The sequence below is a fragment of the Octopus bimaculoides genome, chromosome 14 (genome assembly GCF_001194135.2).
Source record: "Octopus bimaculoides isolate UCB-OBI-ISO-001 chromosome 14, ASM119413v2, whole genome shotgun sequence".
In the NCBI taxonomy this organism is placed as follows: Eukaryota; Metazoa; Mollusca; class Cephalopoda; order Octopoda; family Octopodidae; genus Octopus; species Octopus bimaculoides.
In genome coordinates, this window is record NC_068994.1 from 53,903,080 (window position 1) to 53,918,792 (window position 15,713).

At 35.9% G+C, this 15,713-nt stretch overlaps 1 protein-coding gene across 1 annotated transcript in view; it reads left to right on the top strand.

Moving 5' to 3' along the window:
- LOC106867708 (uncharacterized protein DDB_G0283357) overlaps positions 1–15,713 on the top strand; it is a 152,514-nt gene that overhangs the window by 80,124 nt on the left and 56,677 nt on the right. The gene's annotated exons all lie outside the window — the stretch shown is intronic.

The following is a 15,713-nucleotide window of genomic DNA, read 5'->3' on the forward strand; positions in this document are numbered from 1 at the left end:
ATATATATATATATATATATATATATATATATATATATATATATATATACCTGTCTGTTTCCCTCTATCTATCCTTCTGTTTATGCTATTCCTTCTGATTCCACTAAAGGCTATTAGTAGATTACATGTGTTAAAAAAAAAGCAATAACTAAAGCTGACCAGAGAAGCAAGTGCTTGTAAATTTAGTAATGTTTAATTAATTTTCAGTTTAGTGTAGAGTCTCTGAGCCTAAAACATTGGCTGACAATAGAACCAACACATATTTAGAACACGACTTGTGTAAAGGTTTGTAAGGGGAGAGGGTTCAATATTTATCTTTTGCTATCAGTACTGGTCAGCGATGTCTTTTTTGGGGTGAGTGAGTTGGCTCTGTGTCTACATCTGGTCAACAGTGTTGACCATGGAAATAGCACCTGTGCTGGCACCATATAAAAAGAAAAGCACCCAGTACACTCTGTAAAGTATACTGGGTGCTTTTTTTATATGGTTGGCATTAGGAAGGGCATCTAGCCATAGAAACCATGCCAGAACAGAAGACTGGTGCCTGATGCTGCCCTCCAACCTTGCCAACTCCTGGCAAACTGCCCAATCCACGCCAGCATGGAAGATGAATGTTAGGAGGAGGAGGAGAAGGAGGAGGAGGAGGAGGAGGGGGGTATCCACCATCTTACATCTGTTAACTTCCTAGATTCCAATACCTGAACAAAAGTATATATCTTCAGTATGTCTATCTTCCTTTACTGAGTACTCTCTTTTCTATAAGTGTGCTAGGCACCCACTTTGAATGCTGGTACCATAATGGAAAGCCCAGCCCATCCCCTCCCCCACTGTGCATCCATTATCATGATTGGTGAGTGACCTAAGGTAAAGAAAGGTTGAGATGTCTCTTAAAGTTGTTCTACCAAAGATTTGACAACCTCCCTAGAGCTGGTGCCACCAAGTGCACACTGCAAAGTAGATGGCAAGCAATTAGAGAGAGAATAGGGTTTTGAGATGCTTTTAGTCCTATTTAGCTCTTTAGGACTGGTGCTGCAAGAAAATGCATCCAGTGAACTCTGTAATAGGAAGGGCATCAGGCTATAGAAACCAAACAAAAACAACATGAACAAGCATCAGTCTGTGAGAGTAGTTGCTCCCAGTAGAAAATAATTCAGAGCGTGATGATCCACCTAACCCATGCCAGCATGGAAAGTAGACATAAAATGATGATGTAATACACACACACACACACACACACACACACAGAGGCTGACAGATAGATACATAGATAGAGATGGTGCAGCCTTCCAGCATGCCATTCCAGTCAAACCGTCCAACCCATGCCAGCATGGACAACAGACGTTAAAGGATGATGATGATTGATATATATATATATATATATATATATATATATATATACACATATACATTTTTAGTTCAAATCTTTCCAAGACCACCTTTGTCTTTCACCCTCCAGGGATTAATAAAATATAGTACCAGTCAAGTACTGGGGTTGACGTTATTGACTGCCCCTCCTCTCAAAATACTTGGCCTTGTGCATAAATTACAAACTATTTTATATATATATATGTATAAATAGAGAGAGAGAGAGGTTCTCTGTGTGTGTATACATGTTTGTATGTATGTATATGTGTATATGTGTATGTATATATGTATGTGTGTGTATATATATATATACATATGCATGTTTGTGTCTCTATGCATTCATTTATGCATGTGTGTGTGTGTGTGTGTGTGTGTGTGTAATTCTTCTTGTGCTATTAATAAATGCATTTAAAGTCATTTTTAATTCAGATATATTCACAATTTCAGACATTTCCATCTCTTTCGAAAACAGGTGTTTTAGAACTGAACACAGTTGCCAATAGCAACCTGGAGCTCATTTCGGCAGTTCTTTTTTTTATTAAATTTTAAATTTTTATCTGAGAACAAATGTCCTGTGAAATTCATCATCGTTTTCATTATCATATTTATCATCAGTCTCTTCATCATCATCATCGTTATTATGATCACTATCAGCACATTTTCATATTGTTATAATTACCATCACACGCCAACAAAACAGCTTCTACATGGTCACCCATACTGATAGAAATAGCAGCCAGTTTCTCTTAAATGATGCACTACAGTCATAAGGAAAATGATATATTGGGTCATGTTGTCCAGTATATACTGTGTTATTCATAAAACAAATGTGGTAGTCATGGTTGGAATGCCTTCTTTTTAATCATAGGTCTGCTTCTTCAAAACTGATATGGTTCTAGATAATAACATCACTTTCATTGTCCCTCTTATCACAATCATCACCTTCATGACATTGACTTAAAAAGAATAAGTCCTGGGGTTGAATTGTTCGACTAAAGGTGATGCTCCAACATCTACCTTGCAATGTCATTCTAAAAAATAAACAATCAATTATAGGTGCAGGCATGGCCATGTGGTAAGAAGCTTGCTTCCCAGCCACATGGTTCCAGGTTCAGTCCCACTGCATGGCACCTTGGGCGAATGTCTTCTATTCTAGCCTCAGGCCAACCAAAGCCTTGTAAGTGAATTTGATTGACAGAAACTGAAAGAAACCCATTGTGTGTGTATGTGTCTGTGTCTGTGTTTGTTCCCACACCAACGCTTAACAATTGATGTTGGTGTGTTTACGTCCCTGTAACTTAGCGGTTTGACAAAAGAGACCAACAAAATAAGTAGTAGGCTTACAAAGAATAAGTCCTGGGGCTGAATTGTTCGACTAAGGGTGGTGCTCCAGCATGGCCACAGTCAAATGACTGAAACAATTAAAAGAACAAAAGAATAATATTGAAATCTCAAAGCTATAAGATTAATGTATGATTGATTCAAAATGAAAAAAAGCTCATTGTTCAATGCACATTGGAGGTGTTGGAACAGAAAAAAACAATAATGAGGACTACATCACATATGCTGGTAGAGTTAACAGGGAATGCAAGACGTTTAAGCTGGATGAATTTACGCCAGATATGTTGAAATGCCTGATTTTTATACAGGGACTTACTGCCAAAAAGGACGCAGAAGTTAGAACTAGAATTCTCACAAAGCTTGAACAAAACCAGGATGTAACCCTACCGCAAATGTCAGAAGAATGTGAAAGAATAATCAAATTAAGACACGACACGGAGGAAATTGAACATAAAGATTATTTCCAAATAAAGCAAGTGCAAAATAATCAGAATAGGGATAAAGCGTATTCTAAAAAACATGACAAAAATCAGGAAATAAACCCATGTTTTGTATATGAAGGTATACACCTGAGGAAAAATTGTCCATTTAAGAAAGCGGAGTGCTTTTGTTGTGGAAATATAGGACATCTAAAGATGGTTTGTAGAACGAAGATGACAAAACATCAGAACAAAGGAAAAAGAATAAATAGTATGTTATTGGAAAAAAATTGGTAATATAATGATGAGAAAATTCGTGAAGGTGAAAATCAGAAATACAGGTGTTAAAATGAAATTAGATACTGGAAGTAATATCACTATTATAAGTGAAAAAAAATTGGAAATATGTTGGTAAGCTGAAATTAATTAAATCTAAAAAGGTAGCACATGGTGTTACGAGAAAAAAATTATATTTTTCCAGTGAATTCATATGCAATGTAACATTCCGAGGTCAAACGAAAAAGGCAAAGAGATATGTATTAAAAGATTCACTTAATCTGTTTGGCACAGAGTGGATGGAACTATTCAAAGTATAGAATATGCCCATAAGTGTTTTGTGGGGAAATATAAGTCAGTTCAGTTGAAAGTTCTGAATGTGGCTGGGGGACTGAAACAAAATACTGCAGTAAAAACAGAGTGGAACACCTGTATGTAAGCCAAAAAGTAAACATTGTTCAAAAGTAGATGTTCCATGGATGAGACTACGTATCAATTTTTCTGGTCCTTTAAATGGTTCGTACTACTTAGTGGTAGTTGATACAAGTGAGAACAAAGGAAAACATGCAGAGTTCCTGAAAATAGATGCCAAGTGCAAAAAATATTAAATTGTATGAAAAAAAACTCAAAAAAGGGATGTGGGGTGAATAAACAAAAATTATTGCTAAATAAAATGACACTTCCTAAGAAAAACTTAAAAGGGGAGATGTTGTAGGGAATTAGTAATAATGGTACACCCCTCCCATGTAATGAATGGAATAACCTAGTCACTATAAATAGGAGAGTGTGAGACAGTACAGCAGAGTACGTAATAGGTGGTCAAGAGATAATCTAGTTTTTACTGGTTAATAAGTATACTGCATAGCAAAGAGGGCATTATAATAATCCAACATTTTAAGGATTATAACAGAATGCTAAAGAGTTAATGTTCAAAGTGCATTGCACCAGTACATGTACAATCCTTTGCCATAAAGTGCAATGCGTGCACCCATCTCTACTTTAAAACAATTTGAATAATTCATTTTATTTCTCTTGCTCGAACTGACTTTAACTTTTGTCGTTATAGAAAGAAGTGCAGCATAAAGCATGAGTCATGTACTGGGGTCAATGTGATCATTTACATATAGTCCCTTCCTTGTAACCATGGGGTCTTGTGTCTAAGTTAAAAATTAATCTGATTATTATCCTCCTCATATTAATTGCAGATATGTATGTGTGTGTGTGTTTTCCTGTCTGCCAAAATGCATCATTCATTGTTTACAGCAAGTCTTTTGGTAGATGTTGCTGTATTCTAACTTGTATAATTATTACCATTTCCTTGGGGGAAAGTTAAATATCAACAAGCTCTCTCTCTCTCTCTCTTTCTCCCCCCCCCCCTAGTTTTTCTGTCATGTTACATAACTAGAAAGAAAAAAAGAAAACGATGTCTGTTATTTCCGAAATAAAAGCAGAACTTCTAAAATACACAATGCAATATTTTTTTTTCCATTAAATATATATATTTGTTAGAATTCCTATTAAAACTCATTGCCATATATTTAGAGTTTATCTATATAGAATTCAATACTAACTAAAAATGTATTAAATTTTTATAACATGTTTATTTTATTTATTTATTTATTTATTTATTTTACTCTGGCTGTCTGGTTAAGAGGTTTCCTTCCCGACCGCATTGTTCCAATGTGTGTCACTTTGGTCAAGTGTCTTCTTCTGTAGCCCTGAGCCATCCAAAGCTTTGTAAGTGGATTTAGTAGACTGGTAGACAGAAACTGAAAGAAGCTCATCATCATATAGATCTAATTATATATACAGAAAATAAATAAGTAAATGAGTGGAAATTGAACCAGTGGGTGTGTTAACTTATATGGCATTAAAACAGAATGACTCTCCCCAGACACAATAATTATATATATATACATATATATATATATTGTATGAGATCTGCAATGCTGTATGGGAGTGAGATGTGGTGTCTGAGGGAAAGCGAAATGGCAATTTTGAGAAGGACCGAGAGAGCAATGTGTGGGGGTGAAACTATTGGGTAAAAGGAGGGCTGAGGACTTGATGGGGATGCTGGGGTTGGAGGAATCGGTGAAACAGCTGGCAAGGGCAAATGGAGTGCGGTGGTATGGGCATGTGTTGAGGAGGGATTAGGATCATGATCTGAGGAGAGTGCTTGAGTTTAAAGTGAATGAACTGCGAAAGCGAGGTTGACTAAAGAAAACGTGGAGGGGACAGGTGGAGGAAGAGATTGGAGGGAGTTGGTTTGAGAAGAGAGGATGCCCAAAACTGGGTGAGATGGTGTGAGAGCAGTTGTTGTAAGAGTGAGGTAAATCCAGCCACCCCCTTTAACGGGGGCAAACCTAGATTTAAAATATTGGAAAACAACAACAAATATATACATACATATACACATACATACATATACACACACATACATACATATATATATATACACACATACATATATATACATACACACACATACATACATTTGGCATTAGGAAAGGCATCCAGCCATAGAGACCATGCCAAAATAGACAGGGAGCCTGAACAGCCTTTCAGCTGGTCAGTTCCTGGGAAACCAACCAACCAACCCATGCCAGCTTGGGAAACAGACGTTAAACGATGATGATGATGACGACGAGGAGGAGGGGACACACACACACACACACACACACACACACACACACACAGTATAGGTTTAAATCTATATAGAGTTAAACAAATACAACTGGGTAGAAACTAATAGCTAAATTTAAAAAAAAAATAATAATAAACTGACTTTTTTAATCTGGGATCCAACCAGCAGAACAGCCTGTTCATGAAATTAACATGCAAGTGGCTGAGTACTACACAAACATGAGTACCCTTAACGTAGTCTTCAAGGAGATTCAGCGTGACACAGAATGTTACAAGGCTGGGCCCCTTTGAATTACAGGTACAGCTCATTTTTGCCAGTTGAGTTCACTAGAGCAACATGAAATAACGTGAATTGCTCAAGGACACATTGTGCTGCCAGAAATTGAACTCATGATCTTACAATTGTCAACTAAATGGCCTAACCACTGAGCCACATGCCCTCGCCTAAAATACACATTAGCTCTATAAAGTACACTCCATTTTTATAAAGACATTAAAGTTAGAGATTAATTCTTAAATATATATTTATAAATAAATTCCAAATACAAATACCATAGCTTTTCACATAAAGTGACTGGCTGATTATCTAACCATTGGAAACCTTTTGGTGCTGTTATTCAAGTTTTGGTAGATATAATGTTACTCTAACCTATTGTGAAATTAAAACCTCATCTATTATTCATATGTTTGCAATTGAAGAACTATAACATGTGCTCAGTCAAACCCATCAAAATAACCTTTTATCAAAAGAGAATAGAAACGGTAGCTCTAGTGATATTTAAAAGAGCATGTGTGTAAGTATGTATGAGTGATGTATGTATGTATATGTGTGTGTTTGTGTGTGTGTGTTTGTGGATGTGTCTATGTAATTGGTTTCACATTTTTGGCACCAGGCCAGTAATTTTTGGGTGGGAAGTAAATCGATTACATTGACCCCAGTGCTCAACTGGTCCCTATTTTATCGACCCCCTGAAAGGATGAAAAGCAAAGTTGACTCTGGTGGGATTTGAACTCAGAATGTAAAGACGGATGAAGTGCCAGCAACCATTTCACCCGGCATGCAACTGGTTCTGCCAGTTTGCTGTTTATGTGCTGACGTGGGTGAAAATGGGTGGCCAGAAACAGCGTGGATTGTCTGTCATGGTTTCTACAGCTGGATGCCCTTCCTAATACCAGCTTCTTTACAGAGTTTCTGGGTGGTTTTTATGTGGTACCATCACCAGTGCTTTTTACATAGCACCATCACCAGTGCTTATTGCATGGCACCAGCACCGACAGGGTCACCAAGTACCTTGCAAGACAAAAGCCCCTATCAATCTATGTATATAATCTAATCTATTGGGATGGATATAGAGCTAGTCTACCACTCCTACAGCTTTGAAAACTAGTATCTCATAGGTTACATTCATTTTTTTTTTTTTTTTTTTTTTACTAGAGTTAATGCAGTTTTTACTAGAATTAATGCCGATTAAGACCATTAAGAACTTCCTTAATTTGTTTCAAGATTAGTTTGGCTGTTTTGAGGAATCATTGTGATTTTTCAGGAAAGGTCATGGAAGATTGTACTGTCGGTACCTACTGGAGAGATTCTTCAGTCGGATGTTTTTGTATTAAGATAGGGAATAGTCCAACAATTTTTATTTTTATTTTCTCTTTTTTTAAAATTTTTTTTGTTTTTGAAGATAAGTAACATTTACCAACATGACCTTTTATCAAAATATGAGTAAACTAGATTAATAAAAACCTACATGTGTATGTGTATGTCTGTGTGCGTGTGTGTGTGTGTGTTTATGGCCCTGGTTAAACATTCAAGATGAATTCTAAATATCAGTTGATTTTAAAGAAGCAACATGGAGAGGCTGTTATGCAGAAAGGATGGTGTGTTAAAATGCAATAACAAACAGCTAATAAAGAATTTATCTTGCCACTCTAAGTACTGAAAAATTACATAATGGTAATTTCATTTTATGCCAAACTTTGAATCATAAATGAATTATCAATATCAGTACAGGCAGATGTTTGCTTTCCAAATATGTAGTCTTGGGGTTCAGTCCCACTATGTGGCACTTTAGTCGAGTGCAGTGTGATATAGCCCCATGTTGAACAAATCTTTGTAGATGAAAACTCTAAGAAGCCCTTTGTGTGTATACATATATATGGTTGCTTCCCAACCACATGATTCTGGGTTCAGTCTCACTGCATGGCATCTTGGGCAAGTGTCTTCTATAATAGCCTTGGGCCTACCAAAGCCTTGTGAGTTGATTTGGTAAAAGGAAACTGAAAGAAACCCATCTTATGTGTGTATGTATGTTTGTCCCCACTACTACATGACAACAGGTGTTGGTGTGTTTACATCCCCATAACCTAGTGATTTGGCAAAAGAGACTGATAAAATAAGTGCCTGGCTTTGAAAACAATAAGTACTGGGGTCAATTCACTCAACTAAAAGTACTTCAAGACAGTGCTCCAGCATGGCCACAGTCTAATGACTGAAACAAGTAAAAGATAAAAGATAGGTATGATTAAATGCACTTGACACAGGACAATTGAACCTCATATGATTCAGTTCTATACATATAAATGGTAGTTGTCTGCTCCTTATGTGGTGTCCCAGCATGGCTGCCATCCAATGAGTGAAACAGGTAAAAGAATATGTATGTATATCTGCACACGTGTGTGTGTGTGTGTGTGTATGTGTTGGTATTGCTGTTGCTCACATCAAAATCACTTAGAAACTTCAAGAAATAATGGTGAGTCGCAAAGCTTTTTCTGCTTCAAGTCTCACCATTAAAAATGATTTACACGCACACACACACACACATACACACGTATATCATTCATCGGTTTTAGGATATAAAAACTGAATATTTTCAACAGGGCTGCTGCTGATTTTTCTGTCATCATTATCTTTAAATATTAAATTAAACATTTTCTTTTTTCTACAGTTGCAGATTATTTGTCATGCTCATATTGCTATATGTTCACACTGTGTATATGTGTTTATGCTTGTGTGTGTGTATATATCTATAGCTGTCTATCTATCTATCTAGCTATCTCTATATATAGAATATAAATATATATTTACATACACACATACACATATATTTACACACACACACACACACACACACACACACACATATATACACACACACACATATATACACACACACAAACAGACACACATACATGTATATGCATTTAATTCCTGCCTCGTAAAGTTGAAGCAACCTAATCTAACATTTGATTAAATGTCTCATTTTCTTCGTCTATTATTCTTAATTGATAATTATTCATATTTGATGCAGGTTGTTATTGAATAGTCATTCTCTCTATAACGATCAATCAATATCTTCTAATGTTTCTGAAATTTTTCTCGTCGTTCAATTTAAACGGAATCCTTTTCACATGAGAAAAATATTTTGTAGTAGTCTTGAGGAATTAGTCAATAAGTAATACAATTGCTTAGACTGGAACAAGATCTAGTGTAATATGAAATAAGATGGTTTTGAAAATGATAAGTTGGTTGAAATGTGATTTGGCACCAGAAGAGGAAAAAAAAAACACAACAAAAAACACTGCCATGAAAAGGGAAAAGGCAAACAAACAAACCAAGGACTAAAAAAAGAGGAAAAAAATATAAAAAAAATAAAGTAGATATTTTTAATCAAATCTAATCATTTGATTGATATTGAAATAAAAGAGAGAAAAAAATCAAACAAAAAATAGTATATATTCAATTTTCCAGTAGTTCACCTCCCAGATCAGACTTCTAAGTCTAAATTAGGAGATAATTTAAATCAAAACATTTCTTCTTTACATAAATTATTTTTCATCACCGCCGCTACCACCACCAACAATAACAACAACAGCAATAATTATAATAATCGTTATTATTTCTTCTTTCTCCTCCTGCCCCTACCCATGCTGTGAGGATGGACTTTCATCAAACAAATCCACAACCCTTCCATACTCTCTCTCTCTCTCTCTCTCTCTCTCCCCTGCGTACCCATCCCAATACCTCTTTTTTTCTGTATCTGCTCTAGTTACTACTCTATGGTAACAACTTGTGGCATCACATCATTTTCCCCATCTCAAGACTTATAAATTCCACATCTAGCAGCAGACATGGTAGCAGCACATATGAATATCCATCATCTTTCCAACAACAACCTTTGACCACCACATTTTTCAATTCAATATCTCTACCACTTGTAGACATGCTAATAAAACCAAAGAAAGCAGCACATCACCCATGACTGACTTTGGAAAAATTTTTTTCACATTAAAAATCGTCAAAGCATGGAATAAACTACTCACATCAGTTGTTAGCTGTCAGAACACTACACCCTTCAAAACTTCTATGCTCTCCAAGATTCTCCAATGCTGCTCCTGATGTACCTTTAAATCAAACAAAGTAAACTTTAAAGAGAATTGAGAGAGTCCAACATGGACCAGATCATTGGTGTGGAGTTCCACCATATCTGACCAACCTGCAACAAAACACTTCCTATACATACTGGATTTGTCAGTCACTCTCAAACACATTCATCTTAAATCCTTCAGACCCATGATTGATGTTATGGTCGTCAACCATAAAGATGGCTAAACAAGGCAATAAATTCCATTAATTATATTTTCTGATCTTTTTTTAAACTAAAATATAATTTGTGAAGACAGGGCTGTGTAGTTAAGAAGTTTGTTTCACAAACTACAAAGTTCTCTGTTTGATTCTACTAAAGATTTACTGAAGTTTTGTGAAGAATATTTGATAAACACAAACTATGTGGCAGTTCACCATTCGTGTCTCTGTGTGTGTACACATTCTTATATAGATGTATGGGTGGGCACACACACACACACACACACACACACACACACACACACACATATGTGTTTGAGAGAACCAATGAAATTGTAGTCATGGCCGATGCCGGTGTCACATAATTGGCACATAAAGGGCACCTTCCAAGCATTGGGCCTCATGGAGGAAAAGTGGCTGAGTTCCTTTTGAGCATTAGGTTTCACTGAGGCAATGACCAAGACCTTTGGCATTATGTTGTGCTTGAGAAGAAAACCCATCAAGCTGAGCAAAATCACAGTCATGGCAGATACCAGTGTCATGCAAATGGCACCCATGCTGGTGGCACATAAAAGCACCCATTACACTCGCAGAGTGGTTGGTGTTAGGAAGGACATCTAGCCATAGAAAACCATGCCAAATCAGACTGGATTCTGGTGCAGCCTTCCTGCTTACCAGTCCTTGTCAAACTGTCCAACCCATGCCAGCATGGACAATGGATGTTAAATGATGATGATGTTACAACAGGCTTCTTTCAGTTTCCATGACTTTGGCCTGCCTATAGTAGAAGACATTTTGCCCAACATGATATGCAATGGGAATGAACCCAGAACCATGTGGCTGGGAAGCAAACTTCTTTGTACACAGCCATGTTTGCACTTCACGCATACACTCACATATCGTTATATATCATCATCATCATCTCTGAGAGACTGTGATGCTCATAATATCAACGTTAGGATACTGATAAAAAAAACATTAAAAATAACAAAAAAACCCATCTTACTATATGTCACTTTGTCAGTTTTTGAAACACTTGACCACTTATCTGTTCTGCTATTCTGCACTACAGCCGGTACTACATCACCCTCATTTCATCACTTAGGCAGATAAAATTAAATGGCTTTACTTATACGTAAATTAGAAAGCCATTATTTACTGTGAGAACCAATTAAGAATAAAACAAAACAAAAAACCCCACCTTATCTTTTTAGTTACTCACTTACACATGTTTTATTATATTAGAATAAGCCTTACTCTCCCCCCCTTCTCTTATAGCTTTTTCTTTCTGTTTACTTTATTCTAAATGATTTATGTCAGCATTAATCCACTTTTTTTCTTCTTATATTTTTGTTGGGTTTTCTTTTTTTTCTCTTTTTTGGTCTAATTTTCTAATTCTAATTGCTGCCATTTATGACCAGCTGACAACACCTCTTCACCTAGTTCTCACTATCTCTTCTCATCACATAATCACACTACTCAAGTCGCCTCTTGCCAGCAACACCTGATGTCTCCATTCCCAATAGCTGCCAATTTCTTGTTCTTCACTCAACTTTCAAACATACACATCTAGGTGTACATATGAGGAGTCTATCTTATTTCCTTTAGCTGGGTTTTCCATTTTACTTTCCTTTTTCTTTAAATAGCAAAATTACTTTAAGGACCTGACAGAACTAAAATGAATAATGTATGTATGTGTTAACATGTCAGATGCATATGTATGTAAATTATATTTTGATGCAAATTTTTGTTGTTATCCTTGTACGGTATAATAATAAACACCATATATGTTTAACCGTTCTGTTACCATATTTTCATTGAAATTCACTATCTTTGTTTCAATTAGTTTTGGAAATAATGAAGAATTTCTTAAAATGACTTTTCTCTCTCTCAAGCTGGTATCTGGAACATGAAATTTAGATCACACCAATTCTTTAGCATTTAAACTGGTATAGCACCATGGGCGTCTTCTACCATAGTTCAGGCTGGCTAATGCCTTGTGGGTAAATTTTCGTAAATGGAAACTACATAAAAGCACATCGTATGTGTATGTGTGTATATGCCTGTGCTCATCCCCTCATTAATAGTATTGCTTTCTTTATGTTCCTGTAACTTAGCAGTTTGGCAAAAGAGATCAATAGAATAAGTACCAGACTTAAGGATAAATACAAAGGGCAATTTGTTCACCTAAAAGGTGGTGCCCCAGCATGGCCGTAATCTAATAACTGAAATAAGTAAAAGATAAAGCAGTATCTGACCAAGAGAGAAAGGTTCAATCCCCTGCCACAAGAAACCAAGGATCGATTCTCCACTATCATCATCATCATTTAATATCCGTCTTCCATGCTGGCATGGATTGGATGCTTTAGCAGGATCTGAGAAGCCAGAGGAGTGTGTGAAGCTCCAATGTCTACTTTGACATGGTTTCTGTAAATGGATATTACACCAGCGCTAGTGAGGTCACCAAATAATCAGTCGGACAAAGAAAATGTCTTCTCAACTAAGTGGGAGTGCTGTGTTGAGGGAGGTGGCTTTATAGCAGGTGTTGAGAGACAATGTATAACTTGCCTACCTTGGACATTCAACACCTGATGGAATTGTAAGGGTATCATTGTGAAATAGAGTACCCACTGGACATAATTTTTAACTTAGTGGACTCTTTTCCTTTCTGGGTCAAAATATTGGTAAATTCTTTCATATTACATGGAAGTCGATAAACATAGAAACCAATGGGAGAATACATCTTGCGTTACAGAACTCTGCATTGCAATAAAATTGTTAAACATGCAATACGCCTATCACGCTGGGGTTGCCTATATAAATGTATTTACACACATGTACCCCGCCCCACACACACACATATATAAAGAGAAAGAGAGAAACATCTTTCTCTCACCCCTCTCTCTCCCTCGCCCTCCCCCCTCTCTCTTTATATACACACACATACACACATATATATATACAGAGATACAGATATATATACATATGCACACATGCATATACGCACATACAAACATATATATATATATATATATATATATATATATACATATATATAGATACATATATACATACGCACACAAGTACAAGTGTGTATGTGTGTATATATATATATATATATATAGAGAGAGAGAGATGTCTCTCTCTTTCTCTTTATACACGTGTGTGTGTGTGTGTGTGTGGTAGGGTACATGTGTAAATATATATTTATATAGAATATACACAAATGTAATTATATGTGTATTTGTATGTATATATGTAAAGGTGTGTGTGTGTGTGTGTGTGTGACTTACAATTTCAGTTAATGTATTCACATTTAGAATCTTCCTTATAATTATTAACCAGAACTATAACAATATTTATAACAACATCAATAAAATTACTTCTGCTTCAACTCGCTTCTGATATTAATTAAATAAATATAATTAAACTCTGTCTGAACCTTGACTGAACTCCTGCTCCCTGATCACATGTCATCTTGTATATCTTAAGACCATCTTGTAAAATATATTACTGCTAGCTCTCCTGTCCCTCTTTCACAAATCCAGTTACCAATATCTCCTCTAAACCTGTTACCAATGTAGGAATTACTACAGCATTTTCAGAACATGAATGACTGGATTTATTTCTGAATATTATTTCTTTATTTATTCATATCTTCTGTAATTAAAGTTCGCATTTGAGATCAGGCGCTCTGTAAGATTTTCATATCGTTGTCGTCATCATCATCCTCATCATCATCATTATCATCATTAAAGCAGCATGCTTGCAAAATCATTTGCTCAGCAGCAATTCTTCTGTGTCTCTATGATCTGAGTTCAAATTCTGTTACAGTTGGCTTTGCTATTCTTTTCATTCTTTCAAAGAGCAGTAAAATAAGCACCAATTGGTTTCTGGGGTTGATGTAATTAACCAGCCCCTCGCCCCACCCCTTAAAATTGTTGACCTTCTGCCTACAGTACAAAGAATTATTATTATAGGCAGTGAGCTGGCGGAGTCGATAGCATGCTGGACAAAACGCTTAGCAGCATTTTTTCCGTCTTCATGTTCTGTGTTCAAATTCCATGGAAGTCAGAACTACTAGTCGAACACTGGGGTTCATGTAATAGACTTATCTTGTCTCCTGAAATTGCTGGCCTTGTGCCACAATTTGAAATCATTATTATTAAAGCAGTGAGCTGGTGGAATCATTAGTGTGCTGAGCAAAATACTTTGCAGCATTGCATCTGATTTTACATTCTAAGCTCAAATGCTGCTGAGGGCGGCTTTGCTTTTCATCCTTCCAAGGTTGATGAAATAAATACCCTTTGAACCATGAGGTTAATAAAATAAAGTACCTGTTGAGTCGTGTGGTCAATGGTGTCAACCAGTCCCTCTCCCTTTAAAATTGATAGCCTTGCCCCTAAATTTAGAAACAACTGTTATCATTATTTTTATTCAAATGAGAGAGGTAACTTGTATTAGGGGTTCAGGTTGACAGTGTTTTCATTTGTGGGGTTTCCATGAGTAAGCCCTCAGAGATCTCCTCATTTTGGGGGAATTTTCCTTTGAATGTTTTTTTTTAGTATTTGTTATTGCCCAAATTTTGTATTCTTTTTTTTCTATAATTTTGAAACCTTATTATGAATTCAGGAAAATTATTTAAGACAATAAGACATGGCTCAGCAAAAAAATGATTGAAAAAGTTGCTTGACTCAAAAAATTGGAATCTTTTTTTTTTTTGCAGAGACAAAAAGCCAAAAATTCAAGCATTTTTATACATTTCTGAAACATGTTTCATAACTCTACAAAATGAAAGCCAACTCGTTTTAGAAAGTGATAATGGTATTTTTGTATCCAATAACAACAACGAAAAAATATGGAAATATTTCAAATTTTCTGTTTTCACAGTTGAGTTACTGAAAAAAAAAAAAAAATAGAAAACAAATAAATTCTCTTTGCTACTGCTTCAATATCAACTTGAAGTTTACCAAAAGCATGTCAAACTGCATTGCGAGAACAACCAAAGTCTTTAATTTTATCATTCAAAAGATTTTTGAATTTATGGAAATAAAAACCGTTTTCCTGACCTTTATGACTGATTCCTC